Below are 18928 nucleotides of genomic sequence, written 5' to 3'. Positions count from 1 at the left end.
GCAGACGAGGAATGAACGGGCTCACTCGTCTTCTTGTGGGTGGGGCGATCTAGGAAAGATACGTCCGAAACCACGGAGGGAACGTCTGTCCGCTGATTAAAGCCTGTCAAACCCTTTGGTCGTACGACATTGCTTCTCCCCTGGGCTTGGGAGCTTGCAAGAGGTCCCGGACTGGGAGGACGACAGGCACGAACAGACGTACCCTCATGCGCAACACTAACACTTTTCACTGCACTAACACTCACTTCACTTCCCACTGCACTCTTACCTTTCAACTCCCTGACGTCTGCCATGAGTTGGTTGCGGTCATTCGCCAATGACTCGACTCTCTCACCCAGAGCCTGGATGGCACGTATCATATCTGCCATCGAAGGTTGATGAGTGCTAGAAGGGGGATCGGGAGTAACCACTACAGGGGAAGGAATAGGTTGTGGGGCATGGGGAGAGGAAAAATCAACTGAGCGAGACGAACTCCTCCTGACTCTATCTCTCTCTAGCCTACGTGAATATTTCAGGAATTCGAGAAAATCGAATTCCGAAAGCCCAACGCATTCCTCACATCGATCTTCCAATTGACAGGTTTTACCCCGACAATTGGAACAAATGGTGTGCGGATCGATAGAGGCCTTCGGAAGACGCCTTGAACAGTCCCTAGCACTACACTTCCTGTATATGGGGACTTGAGAAGGGTCAGACATCTTGAATTAGTCAAAGGGGGAATTCAAAATCTATCCAAGTCGTCAACAAATAATCCAAAATTCAATCAAAGAATGCAAGGAAGTATTGAAGATAACCTCTGCACAGCGAAAGCTAATAACCAGAAATGAATACTTCACCAAAAAACGTGAAAATCAATCCAGAAAGCAACAGCGTATTTAGTAGGTCTTGCCGGTGGCACGACAGAGAGAAAATTGGTTCTGTGTTTACTGGGAGTACTTGAGTACCTGCTCGACAGATGGCGCTGTTGATGAACACCCCCTACCTGTATAGCGATCGCTGGCGTATTTTGTCCTTAGGTTTTTCTGTCGGGCAGCAGAGCTGACAGCTTATATGATCACCGGCTAAGTTTAATATTGAAAAATGAAAATGCAGGTACATAAAACCAGGAGAGGCATAAATATCTCCAAACAGAACCTCTTCAGAATTAATCCAATCAAACATTCAATTCACATATAAGTACAACAAAAGCCCAACAACTGTATATATACTTGGCCAAACACCAATGCAATTTGAATAAGCTTGCGTTACAATCAAAGGTATTGTAAGACCAGGTTGCACATCTGACCTGTATCTACATTCTTACCTTTACATCAAAAAGACAAAAAAAAGGGATTTTGACGTAGGCATAATCTATTTTTGGGCTCGAGCCATGTCCTGATGGAAGTTCCCTTCGCCCGCTTTCTACTGTATAATATTTCTGCGAGTGATATCACAAGAGAATTATTACTGGGTATCACGTGGTTCCAACCCCCGGAACAACTATCCGAAGATATCGTGTATAAGAAAACTTTTTATCCTCAATGCTACACGCAAAAGGGACGGCTAAAGATCGCATACACCGTCAAGACAGAGTTCAGGCTTAATGAAGAACCATACCCCATTGCGGTTCAGGATCCACAAAGAGTGAACAGTCTGGACAAAAAAACTATAGTCCTTGCACACAATATGCTAATGACACCAATTAAAGGTAGCATCAAGGTACGTTTGACAATACTGCTTAAGGTCTTCTATTTACACTCTTAATATGACATTCCCTATACAACCATAGCTAAAAATCAGTTCTTTCCTGATCCCAAATGCCTGTATCACTTCTTAAGGTTTCATGAGTAAGGTATGCATTTCATCACATAACTTCACGTTGACTTCAAATATTATCAGCAGAGCTTGTGATATCTTCAGCTCTTATCAATATCATGGTATCACTTTATTAGAAATTATGAAAACTTTTAATTCCTATAATTCATCAGTCGACCTAATATGAAAGGCACACCAACCAAAACCACTTGCGAGATACTCGTTACTACGTACTGACAAACTTCCACAAAGACAAAAATTCTACATATCTCAAGCTGTCTCTTTTATTAGTCCCCCAAAAATAAGTTCAACTTACAAGTTTTCTATTTAGCTATTGCAAAAATTATTCTTTATTAACAAATTTCATAAGAATGATTGAATTCACACAAAAATCAGGCATATCAGAAAGTTTATTCTGTCATAAGTTCTTATTTTTTCCACAACGTATTTCACTATCATTCACATGGAATAGTTTCTACCCGCTGTGCGTCTAGGCTCCAATTTTCTTCAGTGCAATGCTTCCAGAATCAATATTTAGGATATATATTTATTCAAAAACTTATCAGCTTATTATAACAAACCAATTCATATATACTAAAATTTAATGATTTTCAAAGTAAGAAATTATTTCACTCCTAATAAACATCGTTAGATTGGAATAAATAGCCTCATTAGAGTCAGGCCCAAAGAGGGTGGGGGGGTGCTCATGGAAAGAACCGTCGCTCCTATATCCCCGCAGAGAAATAGCCAATTAGAAGGCAACGGTACAAGTAAACTTAACCCTTTTACCCCCAAAGGACGTACTAGTTCGTTTCACAAAATCCATCCCTTTACCCCCATGGACATACTGGTACGTCCTTGCAAAAAAATCTATAAAAAAAAATTTTCATATTTTTGATAATTTTTTGAGAAAATTCAAGCATTTTCCAAGAGAATGAGACCAACCTGACCTCTCTATGACAAAAAAATTAAGCCTGTTAGAGCAATTTAAAAAAATTATACTGCAAAATGTGCTGGGAAAAAAATAACCTCCTGGGGGTTAAGGGTTGGAAATTTCCAAATAGCATGGGGGTAAAAGGGTTAATAGTTTAAGCAATTGACGCATCGATTAACGAGCAAGAGTCTACAGCAACCCGAGGGCTGTAGCAACAAGTTGATAACCTCAATAGAAAAGACCCGGGATTGGGAACTAACCTTTAGAGTTATCACCAATCTATCCAATCCACACCTGAGAGGGGAATGGGCAAATTGATAAAAAACCAATAATCATATTAGTGGTTATTTCCATGGCGGGGCCCAGAAGAGCTTTCGTAATAAGGGATTCCAAGGCCCAGCATACATAAAGAAGCCTCAAAAGTTGAAGGAGTAAGGCCTTTATGTTGATCTGTAGTTGAATTCACATACAGTTAACAGTTAGTAGAGAACCACTTTAGATTAGGTAAGGCAGTCTCAGATATAGAGGACAGAAAGGCATGTGCCCTAGAGGTACCGGCAGTGCCAGGGGGGTAACGGCATTTCCGTCAGCGTCCTATGTGCCCTAAGGCGCTGGTACAGACATCCACTCCCATAGACTAGTACTAGCCCCGCCGCCACTAACAGCAATGCCGTCAGGGGCAATGGTGCCTAGGGGCGGCGGAGATAACCGGCAAGGGTTTCCGCAGAGAACACCTTGCCATAGGCGAAGGCAGTGTCGCCAGTGCGGCACTGTCGTAAGTAGCGACGTATCGCCGGTACAGGTACTATAGGATAGTGTGCCGATAGGTGGTGGCAAAGCCGTTAAGTGTCAGCACTGCTGTCAGTCTGACAGCTTAGCTCCTCAGGGAGAAGCATGCTGGCGGCTGTGGAGGGTCAGATCCCAGAGGGAACCAACGCCCATGGTCAACAAATGCAAATACACAGCAGCATAATGATAAAATTCATGCAATGTCAGTCCCAGAAAGGCTAGGATATAAAACAGAGGTGACGGCATAGTGTAGCTATACCCATGCGCCATAGGAGCATTCCCTAAACAATCCAATCCCCAGAACAGAGGTGACGGTAAGGATGTCGGGCTCAGAAAGAAATCTGGGTTCAATCCGAGGGTTATCCCAACAAGGGAGAGTCTCTAGACAGAGACACACAAGGCCCCCGCACCCTGAATCCCAGGAAAGGTTAGAAAGACTTTAAAACAAATGCCACGCCGTCAGAGACGGCAAAGCCAGTATAAAATAAATATAGGATGCCGCAGGTCGATCGAAAAATCTCAGAAGCTAGGAGGTAATGGCAGTGCAGAGAATTCGGCGCACCGACAAGTTGAGATCACCCTTTGCAAAGGGGGGGCTCCAATGGATTGCCATTAGGACGACATGGCTATCTCACCCAAACATAGATTTTTTCTACGTCAAAATCCCTTTTTATGGTCTATTCTCTTTAAAATGCTATACAGTCTTACCTCTCGACACGAAAGAATCTGCTTACAAAATTTTCACTATCCGAAACGAGATGAAGAATTTTACGACACATCATGAAAAATGTTTCAGGCAACGAAAGGAGGTACAGTATGAGAGCCCGACCGTGTCTGAGACTGATTTTAAAATTCACGCCACCATCTATCAGCGCTCCCATTAGTTATCTCCCTATCCAAATGCTATTACCAGCATAAGATCCTGCTCTCCTATTGGTTAGAATCTACTGTCTTGTATCACATGCATCTACGCATTGGCATTCCTATTTCTTTTAATTTCAGTAGTGGTATTGTACGCATTGACAGTGTTTGTCATTTCCCTTTCATAATTATTGTACCGTATTCTATGTGATATTACGCTAGTGTAACCAATGGGTCCCAAAAAAGTTGATGATATCCAGGGAAAAAAAAGAGGATGATTCTTTCAATGGAGACGGAGATGGAAATAATCAAGAAATACGAGGCTAGCATGCAAAGTGAGATCGCAAAGGAATATGGCCGAAATCAGTCTACGACAGGAACGATTCCAAGTCATTTCAGGAGAGTTTTAAGCAAGAAACAAGCTTTGGATGATTTTTTTAAAAAGAGGCCTTCGGTACTAACAAGCCTAGCGGAAGATATAAAACGAAAGAAAAGTGGTTGTGATGAAAATACGAATTTGAATTTAGAAAATATAAAAAGTAAAGAAAAAAAATTAGAAAAAGGCCAAAAACAAGAAACTTAATTGCAAGTTTATCGTAAAGTTAAGTGTTAATATTTCCTGTCATTTATTAATGTGTTTCCTAAAATCAAGTGTTAATGTTTCTGTCATTATTCTCTTTTGTAAAGTTAAGTGTTTACGTTTTCTGCCACTACTTAAAAGCTTTCTGGCGTTTGTCATCCTTCTCTACCACCACGCCACTTCGCTCTTGGACATCCCCTCACTCCAAAGGTAAGGTTCCACATCTTTGTTACTGAATTCTTACTGTTTGCTCTAATTATACATTTCTTTTACAGGTAACCAATGGTCAAGTTATTAGTGAATGGTCCAAATAATTGTAGTCATTCGCTGAGTACTGTATATTGAAGTGTCTTCTTTTTGTGGAGAAGGAAAACTCCAAAATCAAACCAAACCAAACCAAACAAGACCCCAACGGCGGAGCTTCCCAGCGCCGGCGGAAGAGGGCAATGCCTATCGGGCAGGCAACAAGGCGGGCCTTGCCATAACAAGAACCCAGCAGCCCGATGCAACCAACATCGGAGAAGCCGCCTGTCTCATATGTCTTGAGCCGCGGTAAAAACGATGTGGGCCAAGTGTGTGTGCGTGGCCGTTGCAAAGCCACGACCACCCAAAACAATATACCCAGCTACTGGCATTCTGTCGTTTCCTCCACCCTTCTTCTGATAGGAGGCTGATGGCTAACGACAGAACCCAATACTCGGACACGAGTGGGCGTCGACGACGATTCTTTTTGTAATTGAATGTGGCGTTTTGTTGGTCGGGAACAAATTATGCTATTTACAAGGTGAATGTTTGTCAAGATATTTTAACACATACAGAACTGATTTGGCTCATTTAACTTTCTTATACATAACTTTTCATTGACTAATTCTCTTCCTTATTTCCCTAACGTAACGTATCCTGCTGGAGCGCTTGGGCTTATATCATCCTATTTTCCTAACTAGGGTTTGAGCTTAGCTAGTTACAATAATAACAAGCAGTTCCCTTTTTGCATGCTAGAAATTAAAATTTCTTTCAAAAAATTTAATACATAATCTATTACAACTTAACTTTGATATTAGAGAATTAAATTGTTTTCTTCCTGTTTATTCAGAACTGTTTTTTAAGGCTTTATCTATTAAAACTTGCTTGAAATCCCATTGGATAGTTTTCATTCTTATCAAACTTGAGATATCTAAAAGAGAAAGGTTGTTACTGGCAACACTAACTCATGATTATGATTTAATAAAGGGATTTTGAAGAGGGAAACTCTATTTCTGGGCTCGACCTGTGTCGCTCCGTGAAATGCTCCTTAAAGCACCATTTCTAAGGTATAAATACTGCTAAATATACCGGAGAAAAAAGTTGCGTGGAATGCCAGGAATAAACCCAGCTCACTCATTCTAATAGAGTGTCGGTAAAGTAACTGGGGCGTGTTAGAACCACTACCAGAGGTCCCTTACCAATTAGTCCTCTCCTTCTTCAATGTCCCCCGATACTACGAGGGTCAAACTTACAATTACTATACAGTGAGCCCTCGTTTATCGCGGTAGATAGGTTCCAGACCCGACCGCGATAGGTGAAAATCCGCGAAGTAGTGACACCATATTTACCTTTTAATGTACAGAACACTTAATGCATGTACTACAGTACCCTAAACTAAAACAGGCACAAATATTAAAGGCGATTTTATATCATGCGTTTCCTAAACACGCCAAAAAGCAAGATAAAAAATGGCAACCAATGTTTTGTTTACGTTTATCTCTGATCATAATGAAGAAACAAACGCATTTAGTGTACACATCTGTGTATAGGTTAGATTTTGCATCGATTATATTGATTATACAGTACAGTATTTCCCATATAAACTATAAAAACTTTAACAAAACAAGAGGAAGAGAAATAAGATAGAATAGTGTGTCTGAGTGTACCCTCAAGTAAGAGAACTCTTACCCAAGACAGTGGAAGGCCATGGTACAGAGGGTATGGGACTATCTTAGACTAGAGAATATTGGTTTGATTTTGGAGTGTCCTCCTAGAAGAGCAGCTTCCCATGTCTGGCTTCCTTTCTTGATCTTCTCCTCCCTTGCCGGACAGCACCATAGGTCCCTCTGCCAGCTGGTTTCAACCTCTGCAGGTAATTATCACTTCCCTGGTGTAGCCTAGTATGTCATAAGTTTATATACTGTCCACGTCCCCATTGCTTCCCGCGAGGTAAGCAATGGGAAACATTTATATAAATTCTTATATAAACTCGGAATGTGTTCATATAAGACGTACATGATTCTCATTACAATGATCTGCACAGGCCGCTATTATACCCAATTTGTATATTTAGCTAGGTGTCAAAGTTTTTCCATAGACCACTGTCATAACCAGTACTAGGTAAAAACCAGGTCGATGTCCATGCCTGATTTTAAGGATTCCACCCACTTAAGAGTGAGTCATCCAAATAAATATCGGAAGGTTTGTTAGTACAGTATAAGCCTTTAAAATGTTGAAGCTATACGCAACTTAAGGAAAATTCTAAGACTCAATGAGAGTAAAAGCTTAGCAAGTATAATTAGAAGGTACAGTATCATAAAATAAATGACGATGTGTCGTGGTCCGGGACTGGGACTGGCTAGGTCATCTAGTACCCCATACATTCTGGAGCTTTGCTGTATTTCACTTTTCTCTTTTAAAGGGATGGCACTCCTTAGTCTAGCAAATGAAGCAGTACAAACAAATAGCTTTTTAAAATGTAAGCAAGTACTGTATATTGAGAGCTTTGGAGCACTAATGGTAGTTTTTCTCAACTATTTTTCTTTTTAATGACAGATCCCTTAAACACTGAACTGCACGAAAGTGCACGCTACCAAAGTAGTGCGTGCTGGAAACTTACTGTGAGTTAGCGCTCGCCTGCCCACCTCCCTAACGCTTTGTGATTGGGTGTTAACCTGTTAAGCGTCCCCCCTGGACCAGGTTGCCGCTAACGTACCGTTACGCTTTTTTTGCCCTAAGCGGTCATCCACTAATGATAATTTTTCAAAGTTGATATCATTTCTTTATGCTTATAATTCATATTTATAGTTAAAAGTAGGGACATTAATTAAATGGTGGAATAAAGAAAAAAAACAATTAATACTACTATTTCATTTCAAAAGGCTACATAATACCGAATATTCTAATGGGTTCTTTTTATCTTCAATCGTAAATCTTAGGCCAGGATCAGCAACAAAAGCAAAGGGATACGAGAGAGTCTCTCTCTCTCTCTCTCTCTCTCTCTCTGTACTTTTCATATATATTCGTCATACATTTGTACATTATTTATCCACTTCCTATATAGTTTTGTGAAATCTCGTTGTCCAGTCATTCTGCAATGAGAAGTAATTTTCGCTCTCAGCATTGAAAGAAAACTTTGTTTCTTCAATATCCTCATCACTGGAGGATTCAGAACTAGAGCTCTCATTATCAAACAGGTTATCATTATCAAATTCCTCAACAAGAATATCATTTATTTCATCTAAAGAAATTACCTTCACCTTTAGACCGCTCATTGTAAAAGGAACAACAAATAACCTTATCTGCATGAACACCCAAAGCACACTGAAAGGAAACCAGTTTTCTAACATCAAGCTACCTTCAGAAAAATAGTTGCCAGACATCATATAAGTTTCTATTTACAGCCCCCATATGCTGAGAGTGGTGATCCTATACTTACTATACGAGTAAACGTATTATCACGAGACTGACGACTTGATAAAGGCAGTTAAAGTCATGAACGGAATATGCAGTTGAAGGCGGTACCAAGTAGATCGTGGTGAACGGTTTATCACGTGGGTGACGCTTAACTGGTTAAACATTGTACAAAACTCCCTTTTGAGAATAGGGTCTATGCCCCAAAAGCAATGCGAGTAAAAGCACTCACTTGTCATGGTTCCAGCCGGAGGTTAGTGAAATTAGCCTTGTGAGCTCCTACAGGATGGAGGGGAAGTGTTTGGATGGTGGTGATCAAGGCTGAGCTTAAGAAGATACTTGCTGGTGCATACTTTGAACAGGTTCGCCCTCGTGAGAGGGAGAAGCCCAAGCCACATGCCAAAAAATATCTGGCTTAACAAAATCATGACGGCAAGGGCAGGGACCTTAAACAACCTCCATACCCCATCATCGTCTTGCTCTGAAAAAGAATTCCGCACTCATTTCCCAAAGCCAGGTTGGGACAACCACTCAGGCGAGGAGTGACCATCAAGAATAAGGATGGCGCTCGCCACCAGATGGTGATGCTCGGTGCTTTATATGGTGCGACCCCTCACCACGCTATAAAAGCTTAGTCAGGGGGCGCACGTCATAATTGGCGAGTAGAGAAACATGACGCAAGTTATTTTCTGGGTTTACCGCAGCAGAATCAACCGACTGGTAACCCCTAAGGGTAGGCCTACTGGTCTACAAATGTTTTCGTTTATCAGCCGAAGCAGGGCAAATAAAGGGTGGACGAGCAAAAGCAGAGGTTGCTGATGCTAGAGCACGAGACGTTCTTTTGGTGCATTACCCCTGGAGTCTCAACTAAGGAAACTCTAGTCAACCCCTGGAGAGGTAGCTCTGCCTTCAGGCTGAGCCAATAACTGCTGAATCTCCAAAAGCCGTTACTTACAGGGGATACCCAGGATCACCAAGAAAGCCAAAAGATGACAACAGAGACATGACTCCCTACAACCGAGGGTGGCGCCACTTAACAAGGAGAAAATACATTGTCCTCAGAACTTAAGACTTTTCTGGGGGGTCAAACCACTATCACTCTTACTCGACCGTTCCCAAGAAGAAACCAACTGAGAAGTCAACGAGGAGGGAATGAGGAATTTGAGCAAGACGTCAGGACCTCTTCGCCTTCAGGCCACGGCACATCACAAGGAGACTCCTGCCAGCACGAGTTGTGGAGGATTAATTTTATTCTAATTAATTTTTTTATTTTGCCAAATCGAGACATTTAATTTGCTTTAGCTTTGTCATGAGAGAGAGAGAGAGAGAGAGAGAGAGAGAGAGAGAGAGAGAGAGAGAGAGAGAGAGAGAGAGAGAGAGAGAGAGAGAGTGTTTATTTACTTAAGTTTTGTCTAACCGCAAGAGAGTGTTAAGTTTGTTTAATGATGTGTGATTTTTGTTTTTTTTGGTTGCAGTAAATATAGTTTTAAGGTTATGTTTTGTTTTTGTTGCCCTTTAGTCTAAGAGTCCAGTTTATGATAACGTCAGGGGAAAGTTTGTGTTGCGGAGACAATTGTCAGAAGTAAGATTCAAGGGTGTGGGGGTTGTTTTTGTTTACATCCCGCCACAGAGTGACCTCTGCACGCAGAGAAAAAGGCGTGAAGATCCGTCTCTGGGCCTAACATGAAGATGCAGCAAGGGCGACCTTCCCCACCAGGACAAACCTGCATCATGAAACCTCACGATACACACTCCTGATAGGGAAAAGAAATCAAATTTTTAAGGCAGTTTGTATTTTCCTAAATAAGGGTTAATGGCAGAGAAAGACAGAACTTCTGTTCTCTACAGAGACAAAATAAAAAGAGACGTCATAACACCGGTTCACGCGTGAGTGTGGTGGCCAGTCTAACACCAGCTAACTAGCGGTGGATGGTTATACATCGCTAAAAGTTTTCTGGCTAGTTTCAGCTTTCGCCGAAATATATATCCCACTGTACACAGCGAAAGGGTTTGTGTTAGGTGTTGGAATAAAGAAAGGCTTCAAGACCTTGAAAAAAATTTGAGTTCCCCTTTATGCTATTTTACTATACCTTTCAAAGATAATGACTGACAAAGTATCATCTAGGTTATTGCTACGCATGACCCTTACTCCTGATTTTTGTAACTACTGTCCATTACTTTTACTCTGAATACTATTCCTTGGAATAAAAGACCTCACTAGCAAGTAATAAATAATAATAGAAATGTAAGATTCATCATATAGCAGGGTCAGTTGCTTGAGTCAACATACAAAATCTACGTCCATAACTTACATCATCCAAAGTCCCATCTTACCCATATCCATCCTCCCACATCGATCCGTCTGATCTGCGGATGCCCCACATTCCTCCTCCACATCACTGGCGTGGTCTTGGCTTTCTTCATTGGTTCTCCCTTCCTCTCTTCTTATTACAGGGTCATAAGTACAAGCGCCATCCCTCACATTACTGTCCCGATTTGGAGATGATTTTCTTATATGTAAAGAAACTGTGAAAACCTGTAATGATAACCATTTGATTAGACTTTGTATCAAAATTGTTGTTCATAATCAAAATTTATTACATACTTTTAATAGGCTAAACACTTTAACCTCGAAAAGTTAAAAGTTTGAGCTCCTAATGTCACTTAGTAATTTCATCTCTGTCTGAAAACTCACTTTCTTATACTTTATATACAACTATTTTCCCGTAGACATATCAATTTCAATTATATCTGAATTCCAAATTATAATTTTCAGACTTGATTTGTCACATCAACTTGTCTAGTTAATACAGCACTCCAAGTTTAATGTATAGCCTGAAACTTTACTCGTTACCATTCAATTTCTAATTGCATATAGTATTGGGTACAAACAATTCAACTGGATATATTTTAGAGAATGATTTTATATCCAGGATGTCTTTACACACTGAAATATGTTTATACAGTTCTCTTGAGATATGGGTCATATTCCAAAATACTTTCTCTGTCAATCCCTTATACTTCCGCTTGTAAGTTTGCAAGTTAAAACATTGGAATGCTCTCTCAAAGAGGGGATTTTGACAAAAGGAAAAATCTATTTCTGGATGAGGGACCTGTGTCGCTCCGTTAAATGCTCCTTATATCACTATTTCTAAGGTATAAATACTGGTAAATATACCTGAGAAAAAAGTTGCATGGAATGCCAGGAATATACCCAGCTCGTGCACCGTTATAGTGTCGGTATAGTAACTAGGGCGTGTTAGAACCACTATCAGAGGTCCCTTACCAATTAGTCTTCTCCTTCCTCAACATACCCCATTGCTACGAGGTGCCGTTCTACATCCGACTACTGCCCGCTACTACCACTACCACCCAATACTCTTTTACCTGTGTTTCATCTCTAACCTAAATCTTCCTGCTGACACAAAAGCTGGGCTTAACTGTATCCTCAGTATTCAGTGAGGAACCCTCCTCCGACAGTCCCTAGATGCCTAGAATGAAAGCCTTACCTGGGAAGTCACATGACACCCTATATAACGAGCCCTTCCTAGATAGTTACCCTGCCACCCAATAATGATAATGCCTACCTGCACACTTACCTGACACCATGAATGATACAGCCATATGGACACTCACATACTGAACAATGAGCCCTCCCTACATGGTCACCTTAAACCTTCAACGATATGCCATACCAAGATGGAAAAGATCCCCCTAGAAAGTCTCACTGACACAACAAATAGAACCTCCCTGGACAGTAACCCCCTCCCCTTAAACACCCAGGATAATATATCCTCCCTGGAATGTTACCCTGACACTACAGATAAGCCCTTCTGGAGAGTTTTCCCAGCACTTTAATCTGTAGGCATTGCCTTAATTATAGTTGACAACACACTAAATGATAGGCCCACATTAGATGTCTCCCCAACCTAGATGATATCCCCTCCCTGGAAAGTTGCTACAACCACTTCGGCAGATAGATCATCCTTGAACATTCTCCCCAACACCCCATATGATAAAGAGGTCATTGAACAGTTGCCCTAAAATACACCGGATAATGTGTCATTGCAATGTCTCCACAAGCCTGGGATGAAGTCCTCTTTACATAATCTACCCAACACCCCGCATGACAAGGAGAGTCGCCTTAAACACCTGGATTACCTATCCTACTGGAACAGTTATTCCTAATGATAAGTTCAATAATATTCTGGTATGATACCTCGGTCAATTCCTTGTATTTTATCATTCAGGTTTACAACGCTAACTTTTATATTTTCCACGCAGTTCCGGTAGGCCCTGCTGCTTCCTCCGATGCCTTAGATGACCGCGGAGGTAGCAGCAGTAGGGGATTCAGCATTATGAAGCTTCATCTGTGGTGGATAACAGGGGAGGGTGGGCTGTGGCACCCTAGCAGTACCAGCTGAACTCGGTTGAGTCCCTTGCCAGGCTGGGAGGAACGTAGAGAGTAGAGGTCCCCTTTTTTGTTTTTGTTTCATTGTTGATGTCGGCTACCCCCCAAAATTGGGGGAAGTGCCTTTGGTATATGTACGTATGTATGAATATATGAACTACATACATACATATACTAAGGCACTTCCCCCAATTTTGGGGGGTAGCCGACATCAACAATGAAACAAAAACAAAAAAGGGGACCTCTACTCTCTACGTTCCTCCCAGCCTGGCAAGGGACTCAACCGAGTTCAGCTGGTACTGCTAGGGTGCCACAGCCCACCCTCCCCTGTTATCCACCACAGATGAAGCTTCATAATGCTGAATCCCCTACTGCTGCTACCTCCGCGGTCATCTAAGGCACCGGAGGAAGCAGCAGGGCCTACTGGAACTGCGTCACAATCGCTCGCCATTCATTCCTATTTCTAGCACGCTCTCTTGCCTCTCTTCTAATTGTTTTTATGCCCCCACAGCCACAGGGGGGATCACCTGTGAACTAGTATGAAAAAAATAAGTCTTGATCTTTCCAGTACAAAATGATACCTAGAAGGTACTGTACCGCAGAGTAATATACTCACATCTTTCTCTATGGTTAACTGCTGCTGAAGCTTCCTCACAAAGAAATCCTGGAAGAAGAAAAATTAATAATCTTCAAGTACTGTACTCAGCTTTTTGTTGTGATGGGAAAATAAAATACAAGTGTTTTAACAGATACAATAAAGGTAAAATATTATTCTTTTTAGTAAGAAAAATGTATTATTTCAATATTTATCCAAGACACAATTTGGTTACATCTAAAAGAAAGCAGTTCTCACCCTCAAAGTTAAGAATGAAAAACCACGACCAACAATATGTCCCATTCAGAACTTTTTTGGATCTCCCTGGCTGTGGACGATGTCAAGTGTCCGTGCAATGACAAACCATCGAACTGATAACATTGAAATCTCCAGAATCTTCAATCGAGATAATTAAAATACAATAAAAAAATCCCTATGAGTGGAAAGGCATGTAAGATATCGTGAGTGCTGTGGTTGTTTCAAAATTACTTTTGTACTAAAAATTTTGATTATTTTAATGTCTTCCTAGAAATAATATTAATGACTAGCACATTGCTGCTTCCTCCGGTGCCTTGGATGACCGCGGAGGTAGCAGCAGTAGGGGATTCAGCATTATGAAGCTTCATCTGTGGTGGATAATGTGGGAGGTTGGGCTGTGCCACCCTAGCAGTACCAGCCAAACTCGGTTGAGTCCCTTGTCAGGCTGGGAGGAACGTAGAGAGGAGAGGTGCCCTTTTTTGTTTCATTTGTTTGATGTCGGCTACCCCCCAAAATTGGGGGAAGTGCCTTGGTATATGTATGTACATTGCTATGAATGGAGGGATAGGGGAACAGTAATAAACTAAAATATCAAACCATTGTTCTCTAGTCCTGGGTAGTGCTATAACCACTGTACCATGGTCTACCACTGACTTGGGTTAGTGTTCTCTTGCTTGAGGGTACACTAGGGCACACTATTCTATCTTATTTCTCTTTCTTTTGTTTTGTTAAAGTTTTTATAGTTTATATCAAATTTATTTTAATGCTGTAACCCTTAAAATATTTTATCTTTCCTTGTTTCCTTTCCTCACTGGATTATTTTCCCTGTTGGAGCCCCTGGGCTTATAGCCTCCTGCTTTTCCAACTAGGGTTGTAGCTTAGTAAGTAATAATAATCATAATAATAATAATAGAAAGTTGACAGACCTAGACTATCCTGTATACTGTTAAAGAGAATAGACCATTCAAATAAGGTCTGAAGTCAGATAATAGTGGAGATAACAGATGATACAAGCAGCAGATTTGGCACACTTTTTCTCCAAATCATTCTAATCAAATCTGGCTGACTGGCCAATTGAAAACCCAAATGCCACCCAAATTAGCAGCCCAATGTTGCCAATTTGTTTAGAAGCACTAGTTGTTGTCCAAGTTGCATGACCTAGATATAGATTCCTAGGTTTTCAAAGCTACCGAGGTAGATTTTAGTGTTTATAAAACAGTAACACATTTTCAACAAGTTCTTACTGTTTGTAAAGCACACAGGCACATTTTTCTCAGTAATATTCCCATTATAGATCCGTGGTAAACAATGGATGATTTAGTTAAACAAAAAAAGACAATGGATTTCGTTAAACAAAAAAAGACGTATGACCGATTTACTATGAAACGTAGCATATAAACCGCCGTAAACGAACAGCATTTCCACTGTATTTGGGCTCCTGAATTATAGGAAAAAAAGCAACTTATCTATTCCAACAATAAACAAATACAGATATATACCAGATAAAGAGAGAGAAGCCAATGCCACAAACAACAATGTTGCAAATCAATGAGGATGAGGACGTACGACCTATCGGTGACTCCAGGTCTTCCCTGACTCATCCTTCATCAACTGAAGGAATCACAACGAAAATGTCCTCATTTACATAAAAGGCTAAAGTCTGGAATAACAACAGCGATCCAAACATTGAGGGCACCAAGGAGAAATCCCCCCGCTTAAATAGAACTTTTCACGGACAATAACAGATCATACTTAGCATTATTGGCGAGGCTTGCTTGGGTTAGACTATATTAGCACAGGGCCTTCGTTTACAGATGGGTGTTGAAGGAGGAGAAGTTATCTCATTGGATTTCTGGACTCTTCCAAACCAACAGAGACACTATTTTACAACAAGAAAATCATAACCTTGAACAATTTTGACTTAAAAGACAGATACAACGTAAGTACTGACATAGACGGACTTCTTCTTCTTCTTTTTGTCTGCATCTTTTCCCACTTTTATGTGGGGTCGATGTTTCTGGCCAGCGTTCTCCATCTACCTCTGTCCCACAGTTCATCACCGGTTAATCCCTTTGATCGAAGGTCATCCTTGATACAGTCCATCCATATCGCCATCGGGCGCGCAGGCCCACCGCCCCCTCGCCCCAGAGAGCTCAGCCACAGACGGTCAACATTCCAATAAAGGTCGGATAAAGATTTCAAAGCAATATCTGCTGTCTTCTTAAAAACAACATACCCGTTTAAGGTCTATAATTTTTGTCTTTGTTTTGCTCAAGTTTAGTTTTCAACACAACTTAAGTAGCAGATTTCAAATTGCCCTGATAGGAGGACTAGCTTTATTCTAAAGAAGCTACTTCTTGAACATTCAGATGTCATCCAGAGATTTATGACAAACGGGTGATGGGATACAGATCTAATGTACTACTCCCGTCAAAAAAGGATCTACCTACACATATCTGAATTGGCTGTCTTCTTTATAATCCAGAGGGGAAAGATACCTCGAAAAATGGCCTTAACATCTGAGTTGAAGATCACACCCAAACTCTGTAGCACTCATCAATCTTAATAAAATCAGTGCAAATCATATTCTCCTTTTCATCGCTGTTTTAGTAACAACAATTTTGCTTTTTAATCATTTCAAAAATCCTTATCGATTGTTGTCAATCTTTAGGAAAACATTTGCTTGAATTATTGTACCATACTGTTCAGTACTTCAACACTAACAGCACATAACAAAAAAGGAATGAAGTCATAAATTCTTTGGCAAAGATAATAATAACGGCTCTCCAAGAATGAGCAGTTTGGACATGGGACGAGGAACATTTGGTCAGGAATGGTTTAGCTATGGAGGTTGCCTCCTGAAGACCTGTAAGAAGCTCTAGAGGGAAACTTAACAATGACGAGAGTTCAGGAAAACAAAAGAAAGGAGAACTCGTTTTATGTCTAATCCACATTCAAAATGGTAACTTCACTGGTCCAGCGGTACAGAAAATAAACAAACGATTGATCTTGTAATATTTTCCTTAAGATTACAAAAAGGGAAACTTATAATCAATGCAGTGATGCAAGCGTCAGTAGCAGCAGTTAAAAAATATACAAAGCTCTTATAAAACAGTAGTTTGTAACTTCATTTCAAAGAACTATGAAAGGAGCTTCAACAAAGCTGTGCGAAATGTATACAGTATACAAATAAAAACAGTATTTCTATATCAAATTGCAACCTGTACTGGCTAAACAAAATGATTAAGGATAAACAAAACTTCATAATACTTACCACTCAATCATCACACCAGCTGATCTTGGGAGAGGTATCCGCAGCAAGTGTCGATGTGGAGGCTGAACTTGTGTAAGGAGCCTGCGGGAAGGATAGTCATTACCAAACAGAAATAGCATTCAAGAATGCCCATGAGGTATAAACAGATGAAAAATATATAAAGACTAAATACAGAAAATATTTATATTCCAAACATACAAACGTCTGAGCATTGCACAGGAACTTTGTCTGTTTTACTTAGTGAATACTAAAGTCATGCTGTGCTTTTCTGAGGGACAAAATGAAGTATCGAGAATGACTTCAACATGTTCAAGTTGAGAACTGCCACGTTTACAATCAATCGTCAGGAAATAATCCTGCTCACCAGTGGTAAGGCATTTTGGATTTAAATATGATATTCTAATTATAAAATAAATTTTTGAATATACTTACCCGGTGAATATATAATAGCTGCAACTCTGCGGCTCGACAGACAAAATACTCAAAAAACTCGCGAGCGATCGCTATGCAGGTTGCGGGTGTGCCCACCAGCGCCAACTGTCGGCCAGATACCACTCTTGTATGTAAACAAAACCTTCAATTCTTCTCGTCCCGCTGCGTCTCTATTGGGGAGGAAGGGAGGGTCATTTAATTTATATATTCACCGGGTAAGTATATTCAAAAATTTATTTTATAATTAAAATATCATTTTTAAATATTTAACTTAGCCGGTGAATATATAATAGCTGATTCACACCCAAGGAGGTGGGTAGAGACCAGAGTTAATTATGTTTACAGCGTATAAGCTAAGAGTTTTTTCATTTTGACAGTTATCAATATAACAAAACCAAAATAAATAGGTACCTGGTAAGGAAGTTGACTTAGACGATTACTCTGCCTTGTAAGTCTGTCTTCCTCACGGAGCCCAGCGATCCTCTTAGGATGCTGACAGACTCCCAGGAGCTGAAGTATCAAGGGCTGCAACCCATACAACAGGACCTCATCAAACCCCTAATCTGGGCGCTCTCAAGAAATGACTTTGACCACCCGCCAAATCAACCAGGATGCGAAAGGCTTCTTAGCCTTCCGGACAACCCATAAAAACAATATTAAAAACATTTCAAGAGACAGATTAAAAGGATATGGAATTAGGGAAGTGTAGTGGTTGAACCCTCACCCACTACTGCACTCGCTGCTACGAATGGACCCAGTGTGTAGCAGTCCTCGTAAAGAGTCTGGACATCTTTCAAGTAAAATGACGCGAACACTGACTTGCTTCTCCAAAAAGTCGCGTCCATGATACTTTGCAGAGATCTATTTTGCTTGAAGGCCACGGAAGTTGCTATAGCTCTAATCTCGTGCGTCTTAACCTTAAGCAAAGATCGGTCTTCCTCACTCAAGTGTGAATGAGCTTCTCGTATTAACAATCTGATAAATTTGACAAAGCATTCTTTGACATAGGTAAGGATGGTTTCTTAACCGAACACCATAACGCTTCAGATTTACCTCGTAAAGGCTTAGTACGAGCTAAATAGAACTTAAGAGCTCTAACGGGGCATAATACTCTCTCTAATTCGTTGCCTACGATCTCTGATAAGCTAGGAATATCAAAAGATTTAGGCCAAGGACGAGAAGGTAGTTCATTCTTGGCTAGGAAACCAAGTTGAAGAGAACAAGTGGCTTTTTCTGTCGAAAAACCGATGTTCTTGCTGAAGGCATGAAGCTCACTAACTCTTTTAGCCGAGGCCAAGCACACAAGGAAAAGAGTCTTAAGAGTGAGATCCTTCAGGGAGGCT

General features: G+C 40.7%; 1 protein-coding gene across 3 annotated transcripts in view; it reads right to left on the bottom strand.

Annotated features, from left to right (window-relative positions):
- The window catches only part of LOC137628468 (uncharacterized), a 65452-nt gene that overhangs the window by 9457 nt on the left and 37067 nt on the right, over positions 1–18928 (bottom strand). For all 3 annotated transcript variants that reach the window (XM_068359627.1, XM_068359626.1, XM_068359625.1), the window contains 3 exons: positions 17154–17234; positions 13643–13690; positions 10928–11151 (listed from right to left, as the gene is read on the bottom strand). The gene's annotated coding sequence lies outside the window, so the exon portion shown is untranslated. The remainder of the gene's footprint in view (positions 1–10927; positions 11152–13642; positions 13691–17153; positions 17235–18928) is intronic.

The sequence above is a fragment of the Palaemon carinicauda genome, chromosome 36, assembly GCF_036898095.1.
Source record: "Palaemon carinicauda isolate YSFRI2023 chromosome 36, ASM3689809v2, whole genome shotgun sequence".
NCBI lineage: Eukaryota > Metazoa > Arthropoda > Malacostraca > Decapoda > Palaemonidae > Palaemon > Palaemon carinicauda.
This window is presented reverse-complemented; position numbering and strand designations above follow the sequence as displayed.